The 24108-nt window shown below is 44.2% G+C and overlaps 1 protein-coding gene across 12 annotated transcripts in view; it reads right to left on the reverse strand.

The window, feature by feature from the left end:
- The window catches only part of PRR5L (proline rich 5 like), a 178039-nt gene that overhangs the window by 78918 nt on the left and 75013 nt on the right, over positions 1-24108 (reverse strand). Inside the window, exon 1 of one of the 12 annotated variants that reach the window (XM_055281900.2) lies at positions 11865-12054. The exons of 7 other annotated variants lie outside the window; for them this stretch is intronic. The gene's annotated coding sequence lies outside the window, so the exon portion shown is untranslated. Of the gene's footprint in view, positions 1-8582; positions 8665-11350; positions 11691-11864; positions 12055-24108 lie in introns of those variants that run through there. 4 more of the 12 variants (XM_055281902.2, XM_063640991.1, XM_055281904.2 and 1 more) reach the window with 4 other exon arrangements.

The raw sequence follows: 24108 nt of genomic DNA on the forward strand, positions 1-24108 counted from the left end.
CTGATTTTTCCCAAGAAAAGCCAAAAATCCAAATTTTTAGAAATGTGAAAATCACTGGATTTGTAAGTGTTGGCAACTAATTCACCAGGCCAACCAGCACTTTGAAGGCCAAACATGTAGGTTTGTGACCTTTATTCTACCCCATCACAGCTACAGCCTCCAGCCTTCTCAGACCTTTTATGCGGAGCCTAAGCCAGGTATAAGGTAAGCCTGCACTAATCAGTCCCTGTGGCCTTGGGCAAGTCACTTCACTTCTCTGGGTCTGCTGACTCACCAGTTAATTAACGGTTTGGCCCAGCTGATGGCCACGATGATCTTTCACCATCTCTGGCTGTGCATTCAGCCCCTACCCTGGGAGCCATACACACTGAGAACCTTTGAGAGAGGAGGCAGGGGCTGATACCCTAACACAACACAAACTCAGAACCATCCCTCAGCCATGTTTGAACTCCCACCTACCACATCATCTCATTCACCAGCCTCTTAACTTAGCGGCTGTCTGTCTTATCTCACTGTCAGCCCATCACCAATTTATTTTTTGTTATACTTTAAGTTCTAGGGTACATGTGCACAACATGCAGGTTTGTTACATATGTATACATGTGCCATGTTGGTGTGCTGCACCCATTAACTCATCATTTACATTAGGTGTATCTCCTAATGCTATCCTTCCCCCCTCCCCCCACCCCACAACAGGCTCCAGTGTGTGGTGTTCCCCACCCTGTGTCCAAGTGTTCTCATTGTTCAATTCCCACCTATGAATGAGAACATGCGGCCCATCACCAATTTCCTATGAAGCCTTATGTATGTATATAATACATACTCCCCTATGTATTATATACACACCCAGATACAGGATAAGCCAGCAGCACCCAAGGTACTGCTAAAGGAAACACACAGAAGGCAGAACCCTCCAAACCAGCATAGGAGACTAGATCTGGACCCCACGCCTGCCCCTGCACCAGCCCATTGGATGGAAACCAGGTCACAAGCAGATTTTTCAAAAGTGGTGGGGCCATTTGGTCAAATCAATTGTCAACCATGACTATTTTGTTATCATTATGACTGCCGATTAGAATAATATTAACTATCATCAGAGGCTGGCCATGATGGTCAGGACTGTGTCAAGCCTCCATTTGCATCTATTACCTCAGTTAATTTCTACTCTAAACCAATGAGGTAGGTTTCATTAGGCTCATTTTGCAGATGAAGAAACTGAAGCATAGGGATTCACTTGCCCAAAGGCAGAAGACTAGGAAGAGGAACCAAGAGGCAAATCCTGTGTGATTCCAGAGCCTGAACTCCTGACCCCTCTGTTTTAAACGATGCTCGTGGGTGCCACACACAGAGCCGAGAGATTAAACGCCACCCATTGCTTCCCTTCGTAAACATCACCCATAGCTTCTTACCTTAGAGCAAGAGGACTCTGCCCCTCAAGGAAGGAGTCTCTGTTTCCTTGTGGCACCCAGACCAGGCTGCAGTTGTTGTGTTTGTTTACTTGTTCAGTGTCTGATGAGCCCTGACAGTATGGAAGCTCCTTAAAGGCAAAAATCTTGCCCGTCTTGTTCACTATTATGTCCTGGTGCCTAGCACAGTACTGAGCACATAAAAGGTACCCAATAAATATTTTTATTTTATTTATTTTAACGTATTTTTAATTATTTTTACTTTTTTTTTTGAGACAAGGTCTCGCTCTGCCACCCAGGCTGGAGTATGGTGGCACAATCACAGCCCACTGCAGCCTTGACCTCCTGGCTCAAGCAATCCTCCCACCTCAGCCTCCTGAGTAGCTAGGACTACAGGTGTGTACCACCACACTCAGCTAATTTTTCGTAGAGACAGGTCTTGCTGTGTTGCCCAGACTAGTCTTGAACTCCTGGCCTCAAGTGATCCTTCCATCGTGGCCTCTCAAATTATTGGGATTACAGGTGTGAGCCACTATGCCTGTCCAAATATTTTTAAATGATGGAATAAAAGGTGCATTTCCAAGCCACCAGGAAGAGTGGCCTTCCCATTTCTGAGAGATCAGAATAATTTTCTTTGCTGCTGACTAAACTTGGGTCCACCTAGACATTATTGTCCACAGGGACGTAGACCTGGGCCACATGGGTGAGCAATCCTGAGTCTGTTTGCTGGTCAGTGGAGCCTACAGACATAACAGAGCAGAAGTGCCTGCTACATAGCAGAGCATATTTGTTTCTATTAAGGACCAATCTTTGCAACTCTTAGGAGACAAAAGCCGGCCAAGGAATGAACACTGACTCTTAAAAACAAGAAAATGTTAAGGGTCAACTGTGAACTATGGAAAGGGCTCAACAGGAAGCAAGAGACAACTTTCTCAGGCGCTACTGGAAACCGAGTGCAGACAGAAGAGTCTGAGAGTCCAAATTTGCGCAACAATAAATATTAGGGCAAACAGGATACATGCTCAAGTGTTTATCTCTGCTTAACGGTGTTCACTAAATGTCCACAGGATTCAGAAAGCTGACAATTTAGATGCATCTAGAAGTAATTATATCATCACATCATCATCACATTGGACTGCAAGTCACTGTATAATCACCAGAAAAATCCCCTTCTGTGGTACAAGTTAAGCAAAGTTGTGGGAAACAACCACACATCTTATTTACTCATCTATAAGCCCACTTTAAGTATCAAGTTTCTTGGAGTGCATATTGTCTGGGTGTGACCCCCAAATGTCATCCAGAGTGATTCTGCAGCGCCTACCAGATGGTAAGCCAAAAAGTCTAGACACAAGCAGTAGCTAAGACTGACCATTATGTGGGTGGGCAATTACATTTCTGACATGTAACGTATATCAAACCCTGGTGAGTGAAAGAGTAGTCAAAAGCTACAGTCTGGCGGCCAACAAGAGTTTTAAGTGTGGGAAAATGTGCTCTAGATTAAAATGTGCAACTTACTTTAAAAAATTAGCTCCACTCTCTCATTTTAGAAATAAGATAAAATGTTTTTTTCATAAGAAAAGGATATGAGGCTGGGTGCAGTGCCTCACGCCTATAATCCCAGCACTTTGGAAGGCCAAAGTGGGAGAATCCCTTGAGGCCAGGAGTTTGAGACCAGTCTGGACAATATAGCCAGATCCCATCTCTAAAAAAAAAAAAAAAAAAAAAAGCCAGGCATGGAGGTACATGCCTGTAGTCCTATCTACTCAGGTGGCTGAGGCAGGAGGATCCCTTGAGCCCAGGAGTTCAAGGCTGCAGTGAGCTATAATCACGCCACTGCACTCCAGCCCGTGTGACAAAGTGAGACACTATCTCCAGAAAGAAAGAAAGAAAGAAAGAAAGAAAGAAAGAAAGAAAGAAAGAAAGAAAGAAAGAAAGAAAGAAAGAAAAAAAAGAAAAGAAAAGAAAAGAAAAGAAAAGAAAAGAAAAGAAAAGAAAAAAGAAAAGAAGAGAAAAAGAGATGAAAGGAAGGGAAATTTCTTCTCAGGTAGTATAGCCAGGTATAACAGGCATTGAATAGAGGCTCAGAAAACTGATGGAAATATCCACATATGATCATCTCATGGAGGTAATGATTAATTCAAGTCCATTTAACTCAACCAAACATTAGAGTGTCCACTGGATGCCAGGATCTGAGTAAAGGAAGTTACAGGGTGCAAAGAAGAATAAATTATCTTCTCCCAGGGAGCTCAGGGTTTCTAAGGAAATATCCAAAAGTAATACTATAAATGCAGACACCAAGGGCTGTAATTGAAGATGGACAACTGAGACAAGATTGAGGCAGAAAGGTTAACTAACATTCTGGAGTTACGAGGCAAAGCTAATGAAAGGTCAACTGAAAACTACAGGTTCTCCACTTCCTTGCCCATAACTCTAAAGAATATGGGGCCTGGAGACTGGAAAGGAAATTTTGAGAAGGAAAAACAAGCTTTCATAGGTAAGAAGCTTTAAAAGTTCAAGGTGTATCCAAGGTCTTAACTATGAAAGATCAGGTGTAGTATGAAAATATCACATTTCAACAAATATCTGGGGAGTACCTACTACCCTTTCCACAAAGATGAGCCAGATATGGCTCCTACAATAATATAATAATAAAAGGGAATAGTAATTGGTCATGATTAAAGAAAAAGACAGGGGAGGCTGAGGCGGGCAGATCACCTGAGGTCAGGAGTTTGAGACCAGCCTGGCCAACCTGGTGAAACCTCATCTCTACTAAAAATACAAAAATTAGCTGGGCGTGGTGGCAGGCACCTGTAATTCCAGCTACTCGGGAGGCTGAGGCAGGAGAATCACTTGAACCCGGGAGGCAGTGGTTGCAGTGATCCCTGATCGCACCATTGCACTCCAGCCTGGGTGACAGAGCAAGACTCCATCTCAAAAAAAAAGGGAAAAGAAAGAAAAAGACAGGAAAGCCTAATGCTGGGATGGGAAACAATGCTTACAGCAGACCGAAGCAGAGAACATGAACAAGATTAGCAGGCCAGGTGGGGAATGTGGCAAACTAAAGAGAGTCAGACTCCTTTCGGTTTATTACAGAAAAGCTGAAAACCTGTGTTCAGATGTCAACTCTCCCAACTTTTAAATACTGGAAAAAATCATCTTGTTTTCTTCTTTTCCCCAAAATACAATGCAAGCCAAACAGTACATGTCTGATGCCAAAGTTTGGCCCACGGGCTGCCAGTATGCGACCCTTGCATGGGACTGAGTGGGGACAAATGTACACAGCTGTTGACTGTGAGGGCCAAAGGAATGATGAAAAGAGATATTGTGAAGGTTACAGAGCTAAGCCTCGAGAAAAAGAAATACAGCCCTGGGAAAAATAAATAAAGTAATTGAACCAAAAAAATTAAACTCCAGAGGCCTGTGGTATAACACTTGCCACTAACATCTGCACAGCACTTTATAGTTACTAAGGCTCTTCCTCATGTTATCCTACTTGGCCCCCAACAATCCTAGGAGGTAGACACTATTATTATTCCTATTTTAGAAGTGGAGAGTTTCTGGTTCAGAGCATTTAAGCAACTTGCCTGTGTGGTCCCATAGCTATAGAGGGATAACACCAGAACTCAGGTGTAGATCTTGTACTTTTACAGACTCTCAAAGAGAAGAATTCCAGGCCATCTCTATCATCTTATTTTTAAAGAATATAGATTCCTGGGCCCTCCCCTAGTCATTTTCATTCACTGGGCCCAAGATACCTAAATTTGTACTTCCCAGATATCTTCCAAGTGATTCTGATGCACAACTAGGCTTGATAACACTGGTCTAGACCAATGTCCTCAACTAGGGGTGATTTTGTCCGCTGCCTGGAGACACTTTTTGATAGTCGTAACTATGGGAGTGGAGGGTGCTATGAGCATCTAATGGGTAGAGGCCAAGGATGCTGCCAAAAATCCTACTATGCACAGGACAGCCCCCACCACAAAGAATTATCCGCCAAAACCATCAATAGGACCAAGGTTGGGAAGCCCTGACCAAGGCTCTAGTGCCCTGCTACCCACATTGTAGTCTGGGAATCAACAGAATCAACATGGCCTGGGAGCTTCTTAGACACTCTGGCCCCAGCCCAGACCTACTAAATCGGATTCTGTGGTTTAACGGGATCTCCAGGTGATGCATGTGCGCTTTCAGAAGCACAGCTCCAGACTACGCTTCCTTGGCCATCAGGGAATTTTAGAACAGAATGGAACCTTAGTGGTAGGCCAAAGTCATTACTTTGTAAATAGGGAAACTGAGGCCCAGAATAACTGAGCAACTCACCATGGTCATCTCCGCTTGCTTATGGCAGAGCTGAGATCAGATTCCAGATCTCAATTCCTCAACCTGTGTTGTCTCCATGATGCCCATTAGGACCAAAATGAGGGCTCATTCGACAACCCTGCCTCTCTGAAAAGTTGATACTAACCTTGGTGGGGAGGTTTTCTTTTGTTTGAGATGGAGTCTCACTCTGTCACCCAGGCTGGAGTGAAGTGGCGCGATCTCGGCTCACTGCAGCCTCTGCCTCCCGGGTTCAAGCGATTCTCCCGCCTCAGCCTCTCAAGTAGCTGGGACTACAGGCAAGTGCCACCATGCCCTGCTAATTTTTTGTATTTTTAGTAGAGACAGGGTTTCACCATGCTGGTCAGGATGGTCTCGATCTCCTGACCTCATGATCCACCTGCCTCGGCCTCTCAAAGTGCTGGGATTATAGATGCGAGCCACCACGTCTGGCTGGTGGGGAGCTCTTTTGAGGCCTGAAAGGAATCTATTGTCCTGTTGGTGAATAATTTAAAAAAAAATTATCCCAAACACCACAAAAGAGTACCATGTTTACCCACTAATTCAGCCTGCGAGATTTTTTACAAGGAAAGTGGCCATATTGCTCCCATAGTGGTAGTGTCCGGGAGCTGGCATGATGAAACAGTTCTCCAAAATGATGGCAGCAGTCGATGTGGTCTCCTCAAAGACATCTGGGGAATGATATTGAACCAGTTCCAGAGAAGCATTTAGAATTAAATGGCAAGCGTAAAAGGGTTTACACCAAGGATTTATGTGGCTGAGGTCACAAGCAGGTTGTGACAGGGTTTGAGGCAGCTTAGTTCAGTCTGATACAGACACACATCACAGCCAATGGTAGATTTTTCTTCCCCTCCCCACCCAACCCTACCCTGCCCCCTGTCCTTGGGAAAAAGACAAAAACAAATCCTTTCAGCTATTCTTCCAGGCTCAACTTAAGCTAACATATACTCCAGTTCCTAAACAGCTGAGTCCATTGCAGTCCCTTAATCCTAGTATTTGCTGGAAACCCAACTGCTGTCAAAGATGCCATCAACAAAATACAGGACACGCCCTGTGTCAAAAAGAACCAGCAAAGTTGGAGAAAGTACTGTAATAGGTAAAGTAAGGAGAGAACGGGAAAGTGGAAGTGTTGCCGGCATTTGGCAACCAGCTAAAGTGAAACCAGAATATTGATGTGTGGGTGAGGGAAACATATTCGCATCTCAAAATTGAGGGGAGAAAAAGAAGAATGAAAGCTTTGCAAGTTTAATACATGAGTAAATACATAATTTTATGTAACATATAATTATATGCTAAATAAATTGAACAAATAATTGATGACAGGTTGTTTGGAGGGGGTAGATGTTTATGAGGTCTTCCCACAGGCCACGGTCAGATGGATTTCTACCGCTCTCCACAAACCCTTCCAGCTGAGCTTAGCTGTGAGCTTCTGCTTTTTAATGAAGCTAGTATATAGTGATGTCATTTATTATCCTGCTCCAGAAATGCAATAGTTTTTAAAAGGGAGGGAAGCAGAGAATGTCCTCAACACATTTGAAGAATATATAAAAGCCTCTAAAATCTCAGAATATGTTACAGCTGGAAATTTCAGGGAGTTTTAAAAAAAAAAGTCAGCTTAAATTTAATAGACTGTTTAAATTCTTAGTTGATGGTAATTAGGGAGCAAGCAGCATTTCTTTAAGCGCTGCTAGACAGAACTTAATCCAATTTAGGTAATCACTAACCTTTGCTTTTTTTCTCTCTTTCTCTCTCCCGTACATGAAATCCGAGGATTGATCTACAAAGGCCATAAACTGGCAAAGCATAAAAAAAGAATATTTAAAGAGGCAGACTGAGTGACTGGAACCTCAAAGGGCCAAGTCTAATTAAAATGGAAACAGGTCCCACAGGCTCCCTAATTTATATTGACTATAAAGCCAACACCGGGCAGCAGAAGGCATCGGGAGGGAGGTGGAGACACTTCCCCACTCTTGCCTTCTGGGAACCTCATCTGGTGTGTTCTGCAATGTGACAGCCATCCTCGCCCAGGCCAATGCTAGTAATTCTCTATATTCAGAATATCCACAGGTCTGACTTTCCTTCTTCTGTGGCATCACTACTGTCAGAATTATCCAGACTATCCTTTCAGGCTTCACTGTTCACCCACCTCCTGTCCCCTCATTTTAGAGTCCCTGAATAGCTCCGGCCTTGACTTCTGATCCAGAAACTTCCATGTGAACCACTAGGATTTTCTTGAGAACTTGGGACCCTGGGTTCTCCATGGAAGGCCTTCAAGGGTAGATATCAAAATGTACTGAAAAGAACAAGACGCTTGAGTTCATGGCTGTGTGACACTGGGAAAGTAACAACCCTCTCTGAGCCTCTGCTTTCTCATCTGAAAATAGAGAAAATACCTTCCTACCTGAGTTGTTGGGAGGCACAAATACCATTACCATAGCTATACCTGGCTCACAGAAGTTGCCCAATAAATAAGTCAGCTCATTTGTTTTCACTGTACAAGTTTCAAAGTAAATCTTGGATCCCCAGGTACTGACAAAAATGTGAATTAACTCAAGTTCATCTCTGATGCCCCATCACTGCCATCCATCCCCCTCCTTGGCTCCATGTGAAATCTTCTCTTGTAAAACAGTGCTTTCTGCTTATCAGGGTACCACTCTCTTTGTTCCCCAATTCCAAACCCCATAATATTCTGTACAAAATCCACAAAATATTTTATTCCTATATTTCAGCAACTAAAATATTAATTCACACCGACTTGTTAACAAAGGGTCATTTCTACAAGCATTGCCTTTAACACGTATTTACATTTTACATACAGAGAGGCAGCTCTTGAGAACAAACCTTTAATGATGAACATCTGACATTGTAAGGATCTTTCAGAGAAACTCACACACTATTTTTCAAATCAATTCTGTATTGGGTCTAGCTCTGCAAAAAGAATGAAAAGGAAAAAGGCTGCAATTTAAAAGAGATTTCAGCATATTTTACCTTATACGAAAGGAACAGCCACAGGAAAACAGACACATGCATACCTACAAATCATTAGTATGGAGAAATCTGAAAAAAATTAAGTAATCCACAAAGTCCTTACTGAATTCAATTTTCTACAGATAAATGGCTTTAATGTTGAAGATACATTAAGTCAAGGAGCAAAGTGAGAATTATGATTTAGGTCTGGACTATCAGCAAGAGATTTTCAGATAATCAGTATAACAGTTTTCTAAAGACAAGATTAGGGCTTTTTTCCCCAATAACTGAGCCAATCTGTAACATTCTGTGAAACTTTAAAAATAAATAAAAAGCCATCAATCTAATCAACTATAACGTGAGCTAATCAACGATGGAGAATTGAAGGGAAAGACATGTCCAGACTATGAGTCTGGAGTAACAAATCTGTAATCCATTCTCAGCTCCATCCCTGCGTGTATGGCCTTAGACAAATTACTTAAATTCTCCAAGCCTCAGTGGGCTCATCTATATGATAGGGATATGATAGCACCTATATCATTGTTTGCATGAGGAGTATATAATATTATCAAAGTCTCTCAGTGCAAAGTTTAAGACATCATAAGACCTCAAGAGGTGTTTGCACCTTTCCCCTTTTTAAAACAAGTGGCACATATTTGTAATGTTCTAAGACAGAACATGATTGAAATGTCACCCCACAGAAATAAATATATATCCATGGCCCTCTGGACCTGAAAGAAATGAGGTCCCACCCTTGAGAAACAAACCAGTCTAAACTAAGCCTTTGAGAAATAAGCTAGTTAGACTTTCTTATTTCTAGCGCCTTTCTTCTTTTACATATTAATGGTTCCAGTTGTTAGAAGCATCAGTAACAGACTCAAAGAACAATGGTTGCAGTTGGAAAAACTGAAGACAACTTTGTGGATTGACCAAGCATCACTTCCCTTATCTGCAAGGCTACATTCTACAGAAACCGCTCTAAACAGCACCCTTGATCCTGATTCTAGGGCTGCAACCAGAGAAGACTAACCAGCCAGGTTCCACAGACAGGAGCCCTGCACCTTCCTCAGTCATACTGGGAACCTTACCAGGGGCTAAATTTTAAATGTGGCTAAATTAGTTTCTGCAAGCTCCATTTCCCCTCCTGACTCGCTAGCTGCTTCGTGTTGTCAGTAACAGCGCCTTCCACCCCAGAGCAATTTACCACAGCTCAGCACTTTGAAATTTTGCAGTATGTAGGGCAATGAAATGTCATGACTGCAAATTTCTACGGTGGTCAGGATCACCAAAGAGAGGTCAAAAAGGGTAGTCTCCCGGGCTTGATCAGCAAGGGTCCCTTGAGGATGGTGGGGGATGAAGGCAGTCCATTGGGCCGGTGGCATCCCTTTGGTCCTTAGCATGGGTCATCTAAATGTGCACGTGTCGTCTGGGCAACAGGTCCAGAATTCTGCCCAAGCAGGGAAGCCCGGAGATTCCAGCCCAGAGCTTTTTCCGCGCGGGTCTCCGGGGCAGACGTGCAGCTCAGACGCAGCGCGTGAACCTTTCGTCTTGTGGGGCGCATCGCAGTAATTGAAACCTTGCACACCGCAGGACTGCTGTGGCGTCTATAAATACTCAACGCCTAACTGCTGACAAACAAAACGCGGGCTCCTGGCACCGCGGGGGAAGAGGCGGCGGCAGCATGTGACCGAGGACAGGGGCTGGGTAGAACTGGGGGAAACCCCTTTTGCCAGACAGGAAGGCATCCCTGAGAGGATTCCTGAAGCACAGTTAGCAAGCACACAGCCTGGTCCCACCAGGGGCTGCGGCCTCTAGGAAAATGGGCCGGAGGGTTGGGCAGGCAGGGTCCCAGGTGCCCAGGCGGGGCCCCCAGAGCGCCCCCTGCGTGCACCCAGCCCGGCGTGCGCGCACAGTAAGCGCGCAGAGGAAAGCCTCGCCGAAAGGAGGGCAGGCGGGAGAAATAAAACGGAAGGGGGATACTGCGGGCTCCCAGCGCGGGGTCAGCAGCCGGGCCGTCCCAGGGCTTGCTCGCAGCCGGTCCCGGTGGGATCCCCACCGGCTGGGCCCTGGCCCGCCCTAGTCCGCAGAGCGCGCCCGTGCAGCAGCGCACGGGACAAAGTGGCTCCCTTCCCTGCCCTTCTCTCCCACGCCTCCCTCCAGAGAAAGGGGGACCGCCGGGAAAAGGCTGCTGCAGGCGCGACATCACCCGCGCTTAAGCGGGGACAGCTCTTTGGATTTGCCCTCCAGACCCAGGGAGAACGAGAGAGTCAAACAAGCCGACTTTCTTTTTCGACCTCCCGGCTCAGCCTAGGTCCCACGATCACCAGCATCCCCATCCCACCCCACGGCGGTACCTCAACCACCCTAAACAGCAGACCGGGAGCGTGGCCTGCCCACCGCCCCACCATGGTGGTCGCGAGTAGGATCCGCTACGCCTGCCTGCAGCGTCCGATCGGAGGATCCTTAACCATGCAGGAGTTCCCACCTGGTTGCCCCCCAAATGTGACACTTTTCCCCAGCTCCTACCCCCGCCACGCCCCGCCCCGTCACATTAGTGCGCGGTAATTTTCTGCTCGATCCTGCGCGGTTGCTGAGCCTATGACTCCGGCCCCTCTCAGAGACGCCCCCCACCCACCACTCACCTCCTTGGGGTCTCCGGCGTGAATCATCCCGAGTCGCGCACACCCGCCGCCCGCCTCCGCCCCAGACTCCGCGCGCCTAGGAAAAAGTTTCCGGTCTTCCCGAGGAAGTTTTCTCACCGGAGGGAAATGAGAGACCTGGATGGTTCTCCCCGTCGCGCTCTGCCCAGCTCTTCCTCCCTCCCTCCCTCCTCCCCCAGCTCTGCCTTCCGATGGGGTCCCGTCCAGCCTCGGTTCCTCTCCAGCGCGAGTCAACAAACGCTTCGGCCGCGGAGCTCCCACAGCCAGGCTGGTGACACGTTTCCCTCCTCTCTCATCTTACGGCGGCCTCCTCCTCCTCCCCTCTTCCTCCTCCTCCTCCCCTCTTCCTCCTCCTCCTCCCACTTTTCCTGTCCCAGGCACCTCGCTTTAGTTTCTCTCCAACAGCCCCCACCTCACTTCACCCCATGCCACTCCCCCTCCCCTTCAGCAACTCTCACCCTGCTTGGGAGAGCAGACAGGGGGGCCCTGCACTTACATCGAGTTCAACAATTTCAGGAAATCCAAGCTTTTTGACTTAAAAAAAAAATGCCGAGGAGGATGCAGCAGGTCAAGGGAGCTCCGTGCTTGCGTTTCTCTCACACAAGGGGAGATCTGCAGCCCCCACCCCGGCCCCGCTGCCCCGCTGCCCCGCTGCCCCGCTGCCCCGCAGTGGGAAACTGCCAAGTCAAGAGGTGATTCTGGGGCTCACTTAAAAGGAGCAGGGCGGAGCTGAACAGAGGACTGGAGCCTGGAACTTTTTTTTTTTTTTTTTTTTTTTTTTTTTTTAAGGAATAGTCCCTAGGGCGATTCCAGAAGTTGTTTTAAGCGCATTGATGAAAATATAATGCAAGTGAAATCTTTCCCTTGTTTGCAAATTCTTTTAAAGCTCCCAAACTCATTTTCTAACTGCAGGTTTAATGAATTAGAGGGTCCTTCAGAATTTGAAACCACAGAAAGCCAACAAGCCAAAAATTAAAAACAATTCATAATTATTTTGAAAACTGTTGGTGTGTGTGTGTTTTTTTTCTTTTTTTTTTTTTTTTTGGCAGGTGTTAAGAATTTAGTGCAGCTGTTTGCAGGACTCACTACTTGCATCATTTCACCCTATGGCTGAGCAGGAAATACTTTTAAAATGCTGCCCGATCGCACATCACACACAGGCTTTGAAACCACAGTGACATTTGCTGAAGAAAAAGATGTGCATGTCCTTTTATCTCAAAACTGAGCAAGACTCATTTTCATTTTTTGATTTGGTCATTGCGACCCTACAAAACCTATGTGTTAGGGTGGCTGTGGGCATGCGAGCGGGTTGAGGAAGTTCTGGGTGTCTCATTTGTCCTGCGATATTAGGTAAAGTTAAAAGATCCTCAACAGAAGCCCTAGAATGATGAAGCGCTTTAAATTTCGTCCCAGGAATCACACACAATGAAAGAGACTGGGCATGGGACACGTGCCTGGGAAACAAAATCTTTTTTTTTTTTTTTTTTTTTGAGACAGTTTCCCCTCTGTCATCCAGGCTGGAGTGCAGTGGCATGATCTCGGCTCCCTGCAACCTCCACCTCCCCGGGTTCAAGCAACTCTCATGCTTCAGCCTCCCGAGTAGCTGGGATTACAGGCATGCGCCATCATACCCGGCTAATTTTTGTATTTTTAGTAGAGACAGGGTTTCACATGTTGGCCAGGCTGGTGTAGAACTCCTGACCTCAAGTGATCCACATGTCTCGGCCTCCCAAAGAGCTGGGATTATAGGCATAAACCACCGTGCCTGGCCAGAAACTGAGAAGACAACGGGCAGGGAGGAGACCTAAAAGAGGCTGGTCTGAGGGATTCAGAGGCAAAGCCTGGAGCCAAAATGGCAAGGTCTCTACAGCAGCTCCTCTTCTTCCCATCCTCTGGTTATTAGCCAAGTTACTTAACTTTGCTGTGCCTCAGTTTACTCATATGAAAAGGGGATAAAAGTAGTAGCTATGTCTTAGGGTGGCTATGAGGATTTAGTGAATTCACACAGAAAAAGTGCTTAGAATCCCTGCTGGGATTCAAAGGATATTAAGCTATTATTATTCCTATCATTATCCCTAGGGCCTGGGAAGTGGAAAGGGAGCTAGTTCTACCCGGCTGCAGGGAGATCAGTTTGGGAACATCCATTCTACATTGCTAACTCTCTCAATCTCCTTCAAGTTTTATTTCAATGAGACCTACCCTATTCCACCTATTTAAAGTTGTAATTTGCCCCTCCCTCCTAGCCTCCCTCATTCAACTCTGCTTTTTTTTTTTTAATAACATCTATAACCTTGTAACATATTGTATGGTTTACTTTAAGAAAAAATTTATGGCCGGGTGCGGTGGTTCACGCCTGTAATCCCAGCACTTTGGGAGGCCCAGGCGGGTGGATCACGAGGTCAGGAGTTCAAGACGAGCCTGGCCAACATAGCGAAACCCCATCTCTACTAAAAATACAAGAATTAGCCGGTGCCTGTAATCCCAGCTACTTGGGAGACTGAGGCAGAGAACTGCTTGAACCCGTGAGGTGGAGGGTGCAGTGAGCTGACATCACACCACTGCCCCCCAGCCTGAGAGACAAAGCAAGACTCGGTCTCAAAAAAAAAAAAAAAAAAAAAGAGAGAGAGAAAGAAAAATAAAAAAAATTATTATCTCTCTTTCACCACCTCCTACTTTCAGGGTAGAACATCAGCTCTATAAGGGATCACTTTAGTTAAACAAATCCGATTTTTTTAATTCACTGATATTGCCCAAGTTTCTAGGACAGTGTCTGGCACATAGTATGTACTCAGCAAATGCCATAGAAATGAACTAATTTAGCGTATGCTGTACTGATTGCCTATGGTGGGCAGGGCATTGTGCCATAAGAAAAAAAAGTTAATCATGAGGCCTATCTAAAGATGAAAGAGGCTCCTCTGGAAGAAGCGTACTTCCTGGTAAAGAGAAGTATTCACAACATAGAAGCATGCCATAAAAAAGTATTGAAGGACTGAAAGGGAAGTTTAAAGAGGTTAAATTCTTTTCTAACCCTAAGAGTTTCTCATTTTGTAAGCAGATATTTTTTCTTTCTTTCTTTCTTTTTTTTTAAACAGGGTCTTGCTCTCTCGCCTAGGCTGGACTGCAGTGTCTTAATCATAGCTCACCATGGCCTCACATTTCTGGGCTCAACTGAGCCTTTGCCTCAGCCTCCCAAAGCACTGGGATCACAGCCACCACGCCAAGCCAGAATTTTCTTAAGAGGAGAAGTAGTCAGTATTTCCATGGAAATCAGAGCTTCTCCTTAAGGACCATTAATGCCAATATATGATGCTTGTCACCACCCAAATTCTAACCAAAATTCTACCTAAATGTCAATGGGACTTTGCTTTTTCTTATTAAGAAACAGAATCTTCATAGGAGAAACCAGTGTTGGTCATTCTATTTAAACATTAATTTATGAGGAGGAAATTCTAGGTCTTTATTAGATATATACACAGCTTGCCATGTCCACAACCTCTGAAATGGAAGTCAGTCTAATCAAGGCTCCTGTTGAAAGAGTAGCTATCCCTTAGGCAGCCCCCTTTAAGACTAAGGGTGGGCACCTAACCCAGGTGCATCCAATCCATAGATGTGTCCTGTGAAAATTTTGGCCCCAAAAAGTACACTTCACCAGTAAGATTACACTTTAGGAATACGAACACACACACACACACACACACACAACTATTAAGCAGAGCAAAAGCTGAAGTTTGTGACTTTATCTGAACTCTAGATTCTAAAAGCTGCAGACTGGCTGTGGGCTCGTTAAATGTTATATATTAGATTGTATTGTTTGAACCTCATGAGGTCAACATTGTTTGAATTACTTGCCAATATTTTAAAATTACAAAACATCATGCAAAAATACAGATTTTTCAGCTTGCCTTGAAAAACCTAGGGGACCTGGCATCATTCTTGCTACAGGCCTGCACTCCGTAATTGGCTAGTTCTGCAGTGCTTTTTCTCCCTTTTAGGGAGAACAAGCAGTTTCCAGTTTGCCACAATCCCAGCCACTCCCTGCTTCTCTTGTTACCAGCCTGATCACCCATTTTCCTGCCACTCTGAATGCAGCTTGCAAGGGATGCGGACACATAGTTAGAAGGGTCCACAGCTATGAGCAAGCAGAAATTATGCAATAGAATGGCATGGGTTCAAACTATTTTACAAAGAAAACCTTGCTTGGAACCACATAATTTGAACACTATTGAGATAAAGGAAGCAGTAGAAGACAATTGGACATCAAGACCAGGAGAAGCAGAGGCCCTCCCTGAGAGGCTGCCTTGTGATCAAAACCACCTTTCAGATTCTGTTCTTCCAGAGGTCCGTTGTTCTACTTTTGCTTTGTTCCCATGACAATGCCTGCCCACCCCATTCCCATTACTCATTTCTACGCCACGCAGAGCCTAATCAGACCAAGTTCAGGCAGGGTTAGGTGACTTGTTTAAAGTTATACACAGGCAAAAAAGGACAGGACAGAGATCTCTGTCCTCTCTTCCTCTGATTAACTGCTTCCATCTCTGAGTAATAATGAAAATTACTCAATTTATGCATCATCGCATTTATTTATTCATTTTATTATTTTTTTTTTTATTTTTTTGAGACGGAGTCTCTCTCGGTCACCCAGGCTGGAGTGCAGTGGCACGATCTTGGCTCCCTGCAAATTCTGCCTCCTGGGTTCAAGTGACTCTCCTGCCTCAGCCTCCCAAGTAGCTGGGATTACAGGCGTGCGCCACCACACCCAGCTAATTTTGTATTTTTAGTAGAGACGGGGTTTCACCATGTTGGCCAGGCTGGTCTCCAACCCTTGACCTCGGGTGATCCACCCACCTCTGCCTCCCAAAGCGCTGGGATTACAGACCTGAGCCACCATGCCCAGCCCACATTATCGCATTTAATGCCTTAGGGGTCTGATATACAATAGGTCTGAAACAAATGTCTCCCAAGTTTAGGTGTTTAAAGTTTGATCTCCCTCCACAATAACCCCAATGTCTCATACTATGATATAAAAGTATTCCAATGAAGAAAAACATGTATCTTCCCATAAGTTTTCTCCTTTTGTAGATGGAAAAAAGGAGGCCCTGAGAATCCAAGATCCTTTGTTAATGCCTAGCACAACTTGTGAGGAGCACAGGTAGATCTCCCAGCCGCGTGCAACATAAGAACACACAGTTTTTCAGGTCCTCAGAGCTCAGGTAATAAAATGAGTTAATGTAGTTACTCATGATAAACACCAATCTAGATATAAAACTTGCGAAAGCACTCAATATACCACCACAGCACTGTACTATCCATAAAAATGGGACCATTTGAGAAATATGCTCAGCATCTGATCTAACACCAGGGTGCAAAATCAGTGACCTTTGGTACAGCATGGAGATTTAGCACACAAATGATAAAAGTCTGCCCTCCTTCTGCCTTCCTTGTAACTTCCACAGTAGAAAAATTGAGAACCCTGAAGTCTGCTTTTTGGGAGAATTTTGGATGACATAAACAAAATAATTTTTTTAGTCCCTTTCCTCCTTCTCTTGTTAGCAATGGGGTATTTCTGGTATGTTTGGTTTTATCATCGTTTCTGTCTTTTGGTATTGGGGAGTGTCTGCCCTCCATTCTAAAGTGGCTCGTAGTGAATTAAATCTGACTGTCTTTTGAGAATAATTTGAATAAGCAAATCTTAACAGGGGAAAAAGAAATTTGGTGATCCTACTTGAATTTTTCTTGGATCATTTTCTTCTTGTTTTTTTTTTTTTTTTTTTTGAGATGGAGTCTCACACTGTCACCCAGACTGGAGTGCAGTGGCGTGATCTTGCCTCACTGCAACCTCCACCTCCCAGGTTCAAGCGATTCTCCTGCCTCAGCCTCCCAAGTAGCTGGGATTACAGGTGCCCGCCACCACACCCAGCTAATTTTTTGTATTTTTAGTAGAGATGGGGTTTCACCAGGTTGGCCAGGCTGGTCTCAAACTCCTGACCTTGTGATTTGCCCACGTTGGCCTCCCAAAGTGCTGGGATTACAGGCGTGAGCCACCTCACCCGGCCTCTTGGATAACTTTCAAGGATTTCAATTGTTCCTTCCCACAATCCTAAGTCAGTCAGTTGGTCAACAAATACTGGCTGGCCACTTACTGGTGTCAAGCACCAGTGATGCAATGGTGAACAAGAAAGACAAGGTTTCTAACACCAAAGAGCAGAAGACAAACATTACACATGGAAACAAATGCATAAAGGAGATCATCTCAAGTACTGATGTGTGCTATGAAGTGGATAAACGAGAGTGACTGGAAATAAAGAAGAGAAATGCTTTACGTAGGGTCATCAAGGATGATCTTCCATAGAAGATAACTTTGAAATTGAGACTTAAATGATGAAAAGAGGCATCTATGGAAACCGAAGAATGTTCCAAACAGAAGAAATGGTCAGTACAGAGGCCCCGAGTCAGGAAGAAGCATGGCAAGTTAGAAGGAGAAAGCAAGCCCCTATGGTTGAAGCATAGGAAACAGGTGGGGTGGGGGACAAGATGAGATCCAAGCAACAGAGCAAGGTCATGGTAAGGTCCTGGTAAGGAGTTGGTCACAGTGGGGAGTCACCACTGCCACGATCAAACATGCTGCCATTGTATTGCCCAGTTCATTTCCTAGAAGGCCTTTTGCATCAGTGGAAGACACTCCATTGCAAATAATCCCTCTCTGCGTCTTAAGACAGGATCGAATGGGAAACATTCCAAATAAATACCAAGTTGCAGGCTGGGCATGGTGGTTCACACCTGTAATCCCAGCATTTTGGGAGGCCAAGGCGGGTGGATCACCTGAGGTCAGGAGTTCAAGACCAGCCTGGCCAACATGGTGAAACCCCATCTCTACCAAAAATACAAAACAATTAGCCAGGCGTGGTGGCAGGAGCCTGTAGTCCCAGCTACTCGATCCTCCTGCTGAGGCAGGAGAATCGCTTGAACCTGGGAGGCAGAGGTGTGGTGAGCTGAGAGCGCACCACTGCACTCCAGCCTGGGTGACAGAGTGAGGCTCCATCTCAAAAAAAATAAATAAATAAATTCCCAGAGTTATCCAAAACACAAGAGATTTTCATCTTTCTTGGTGATTGTAGATGCCTTTGGGGAACATCTAACCAGACCATACTGCCTTTTCCAGGAACCATCACATACCTCAGACTCTGCAGAATGGGGCAGTGGATTGTCCTAGACCTGTATCAGGTGACTGGTCCTGGGACTGGGCACCTGACACATGAACAGATGAGATGTGCCAATCAAAGTGTCCTTTGGGATTCAAACTAAGGGACCCACATGCTATATAAGATAACTGGTCTCCCAGCTTCATCCTCCCCCAGCAGAAGCTGGCTTCTGGTCTCCTCACAACACCCAGCCTCAGCCTCAGCATCACTCTCTGCACTGCAGTCATCAGGACTGGCCACCTTATGCCCTGCATCCTTGTCTCTGCCCATCAGTTCAAAGATCAGGGCCTAAGGCTCTCTTAATCACCCCAGATTATCATCACCATGTGCTTTTATCCATCCCAATTTCTGACCTGTCCCCCAGCCCTTCCTCATTCCCAAACCTCCTTTTGTGCACCCTGAAACCCATAGTCCATCACCGGCAAAATCCCCTCCACTTCGACTTCTTTTCTGAGCATTTCCTTTGCCTTTATGTACTAACTCAGTGGTTCTCAAACATTTTTATCTCACGACTCTCTTTAAAGTGATTGGGGACCCTAACAGCTTTGATTTGCGTGGGTAATATCTATCAATACTTACTGTATTTGAAATTAAAAATTAAAATTAATGTATTCAGTTTAAAATAATAGTAAAACCATCACATATTTTATGGAAAATAACTATATTTTCCAAAACAAAACAAAACAAAACAAAAGTACTGGGAAGGAAGGTATTGTTTTACATTTCTGAAAATCTCTTTAATGCCTGGCTTAATAGAAGACAGTTGGATTCTTCTACGGACTTCTGCATTCAATCTGTTGTTGCATTATCACACATTACGTAGACTCTGGAAAATTCCACTATAGACTTGTGAGAGAATGAGAGTGATAAGGTGAATAATATCTTAGTTTTCTATGAAAATAGTTTCGAGCTGTGGATCTCTGCCAGGTCTTAGAGATTCCCTAAGGGTCCCTGAACCACATTTTGAGAATCACTGTTCAAAGTGAACTCTGCTTTTCTGCTGAGGCCCTAAAAATCCTCTCAAATGATGGTAGTTTCTCTCCCACACTCATGGCATGACTGGACTTTGAGATAGAGTTATTGTTTTCCTTGTTTTTTTGTGCACTTCCAGACCACAATCCCTCCCTAAAATCCCCATCAAGCCACTAGACTATTCTACTCGCTATCCCCTGCCCCTGTAGCGGTCATTACAGATTCCTGGGTTATCTCCCTCTTGCCTTGAAATTTTCAGACCTGGTTTATGATCATTCTCTTAGATGTTGCTCATTTCATAATTCTCCATGATTTCAATATCCATAGAAATAATTTTCCCAATATCCCAGAAGCTCAGATCCTTGACCTCTGCCCTGATGACCTTGTTCCCCACTCTACGGCAGCCACTTACTCTCACGGTCAGCTTGACGTTGTCGTTTCCTATTTACACCCACTCCCACTCTCTTATCACCACCTCCCATCTTTCACGGTCATTCCCTGTAGTGCTTTGGCTCCCACAAATCTTCAGCTCCCCTGAGATGTGCTATCTTAACCCACGGCTGATCATCCTCAAGTCCTCACTTCCCTCCTCGCCCAGATTAGATTCCCTTGTTATATTAACTCCCTCACATACACCCTGGACTCTCTTACCCTTTTGTTTACCTCATACACTTCATTGTATTTACTTTGAGAGAGAGACAACAACAGAGAGAGAGAGAGAGAGAGAGAAGTTCTCTGGTCCCAGCTCCCATGAAGCCTGGCTTGGGCTTGTTTCTATGAGACACCCCTTTTATTTGACATAGTGGGGTCCAGGGTCCAAGTCAAGTGTCCTTTGAAACCCAAATATCTTGACCAGAACAGTCATCCCTTCTAGTATAAGCCAAACCTTAGGTCAATCAATGTTTCCTTGTGGGGAAAAAGGCTAAGGTTTGGACTGAGCCCTGGTAGTACCATTTAAGGACAGTTACGTTTGAAGGCAGTGACAGTCTCAGTTGCAGACACTACCTGTTTCTCAGGGATTTTGTGAGGCTTAAATGAGGTTTAGGAGAGCTGTGTGAAATACTTAGCACAATACTTGGCACATTGCAATAGATTTTTTAGTAACAAAGAAAAATAATTAGATACCATATTTAAAATAAGAGACTTTGTGTGTTATTGACCAACCATTATGTTTCTTTCCCCAAATAAATAATCTCAATTCTTTCATGGCAAAGCCTCATATTTTATTCTATTCCCAATTTGGTGAACATATGTTTTAGCCTTTATTTACATTCTGATGTGTATTACTGCATGCTGTTGAATATAAATGAGACTTCAATAAGTGGTCCGAGAATATGGAAATACAGTCGTAATCTTAAAAATAAAAAATGACATTTACACCCTTCCCACTTCAGAAACAGATAAAATCAAGATACGGAACATAATCACATGAATATAACATAAATAATGACATAAAACAGCAGTCTGCATTGGATATATAGAAAGGCGAATGGAATAAGCAAAAATTTGTGTATGCTTATTCATTCCTGTCTGTGGGAGAAGGGAGGAGAAGGGAAGGAAGGGAGGGCAAAGAAGGGGAGAAAGAAGGAGAGAGGAGTTTTAAACTCTACTGTGAAAGAATTCTGGCCAGGATAGTTTATCTAGGCTATTCAAGAGATCCCATCAAAAATTCCTCAAGGCAATCTCAGCCCCTTTCCTCAGAGTCAAAGCCTACTGTACAACCCTCTAACCACTAATTTAGCGTCCTAGGCACCATAATACAAGGTACATCCCATAAAAAGTAAGCTTTGGGGGATTAACTCATGCTAACTACATTCCCCAGAGAGTGACGAATAAACTAAAATACTAATTAATCAGCAATTTGATTTCTAGGACTTTCTACCTAAAATCACATTTATAAATTATCTCTTTAGCAAAAGAGATGTCATTAATAGAAAATGTATTTGTTTTTCATTTTACTCTAAATCTTCCTTTGCAAAATAGAATTTACATTATACTCTAAGCATGGCATATGCCTCCCTCTTCCTCCCTTTTTGTCCTCTCTCTCTCTCTCTCTCACACACACACACACACACACAAATATGGAATTGATAAAAACAAAAAAATTACAACTGACATTAATATTAATTGCAAAAAAATATGAATTGCAGATGTACCATGTGCTGACACTGTGTGAGGTACTTTGCAAGCAGTGGCTCACTTACTTCCAGACAACACCAGGAAAGAGGTGCTATTATTATCCCCATTTTATAGATCAAGAAGTTGAGATTAGAAGAAATAGCTTAGTCATTTCCCAAGGTCCCACAGCTTGACAGAGGTAGAAATAACTACAAATTTTACAGTTTTATTTCCCAATGTAAGTTCTTCAGTCATCTTGACCTCCCAATTAAGGAAGAGGAAGTTGCAAAACTGTTTGGGGAAGATAAATATTCTCATCCAAACCACTCATTGCAGGGAGGTTTTCTGCTGGATGTGAGAAATTAGATTTCTGCAAGAGCAGAAAGTGAACAGAGGAAAGACACCCTGTCCCCTAGCAGAACCTGTACCTAGCGGTGCTTGAATGTCTCACTCAGTCAAGGTGAGCCACGCCAGCCAGGTGGATGGCTGTCCTTCACAAAGAACTCTCTTCTTTCTCCAGCATTAACTGCGGGGCAGTTCTAGTCTGACAATAACACAGACTAGCCCATCACTCAACATCTGCTTCAATTCTTTTCCTAAATATAATACTTGTATTACCAGAGTTTTGGTGTTTCGGCCTGGCTTTCATTGATGAAGTCTGGCTTAGCTATCCTAGATGGGCATTTCTCAAACTGTTCCCCAAGAAGGGGAAGGGATAATACCATGAAATTTGCCAGTGTTGCTGGAGAAACATTCCTTAGTCTAATAACTTTTGGAAAAATACAGCATGCAATACTGGAAAATGCAGTCGTATATTAAGAACTTGGAGGTGGTCTTCAGAAAAAAAAACATTCAATAGTTTAATTTCATTTCATGGAATACTATTAATAGCTTAAGGAAATAATATTCTGCAGGATATAATTGGGAAATGTGGTCCTAGACAAAAGAATTCCCTGTCAGTCAAACTTGCTTTGAAAGGGCCCGAGACTGTATAAGACGAGGGCAGATCTTAATTGAGTCTACTCAGTAGACTCTGCTTTCGGCTTTTTAATTTCTTGGATGACTGGTCTGCTGATAGTCTCCCAAATTTACAGGGAAAAAAAAGCCCTGCTTCAGTTTCCACTGCAGAAATAAAGCAAGTAACCTTGAACAATCATTCCCCCTAAGTGCTTTATCATAAGAACCAGCTACCTCCTTCACGGAAGGGATGATGAGACCTAACAGATATGATCTAAGGACGTTCGATAGGAAATCAGCATGAGCAGCCATTATTTACTGAGTTTATATTAAGTACCAGGCCCAGACTAAGCCCCCAGGAGATAGTAACTCGTTTAATCCTTACAGCCTGCCTGTGATGCACGGATCACTGAACTGTCCATTGGGGAATATCTAGAACCTCACACAGTGCCTCCTCCACTGAGCAGCCACTCAATAAATGTTCACTAGAGGAAGGAAGAGAGAAAGGAATGGAGGGAGGGAGAAAGGAAACGAATTGAGTTTGAGAGATGTCAAATTGTCCAGCGTCACACCTTTAACAAGCAGGAGAGTCAGGACTCAAACACGGGAGAGCAGAGCTCTTCCACACCTGGACAAACTGCCAAGCTTCCTGCTCACTAACACACAGCCAGCCTCTAGGAGCTGGCTTGAGGCCCTGGCTACACTTGCTCAGGACGCTAGCTTTGGGCAACTTGTAGCTTGTATAATCAAAACCGCTGTGTTCATATAGCACTTTTTTTGAGTTTGTAATAATGCAATAGGTAAAATTTACTGAGCACTTACTAAGCATCAGGCACTACTCTAAGAACTTTACAAAGCTCATTCTCCATGACCATCCTAAGAAATAGGTGCAATTATAACCTACCTTACAGATGAAGACACTGAAGAGTAGAGAGGTGAGGTGACTTAACCTCTAATTAAGTGGTGGAGTCAGGACTTGAACTGAGGCAATTTGATCCCCAAATCTCTGCATATAACCTCTTTACTAAATTCATTCCCTCTATCTAATGACAGACCTCATGAGAGAAGGAAGGACAAAGGCAAGTCCCATCCACTGTTGGATAATTATATATGTGTATTAATTTAACCCCCAAAAATGTTTACTATGCATAGCTCTCAGCACATCACAAGTGTCAACTCACTAATTCTCCTAAAACATAAAACAACACTATCAGCCCAGTGCAATTATTATTATTTCCATTTCACAGATGAGGAAACTGAAGCACAGAGAGGTAAGTAACTTGCCCAAAGACACACAGCATATGGCAGAGCTGAAATTCACACCTGGACTTTCTGCCCCCACTAGTCTGTGGGTTTAACCACCACAGAGTGGGGCCTGACAAGAACACGCAGGTGCCTTATTTAAAAGTGAAATACCCTCCCAAGACCAGTGGCTAAAAATGGTCTCCAAGAGGAAGGCAGAGCCATCAGTAGACCTGGAAATTAAACAGGGCC

Source organism: Symphalangus syndactylus, chromosome 6 (genome assembly GCF_028878055.3).
Source record: "Symphalangus syndactylus isolate Jambi chromosome 6, NHGRI_mSymSyn1-v2.1_pri, whole genome shotgun sequence".
Classification (NCBI taxonomy): Eukaryota; Metazoa; Chordata; class Mammalia; order Primates; family Hylobatidae; genus Symphalangus; species Symphalangus syndactylus.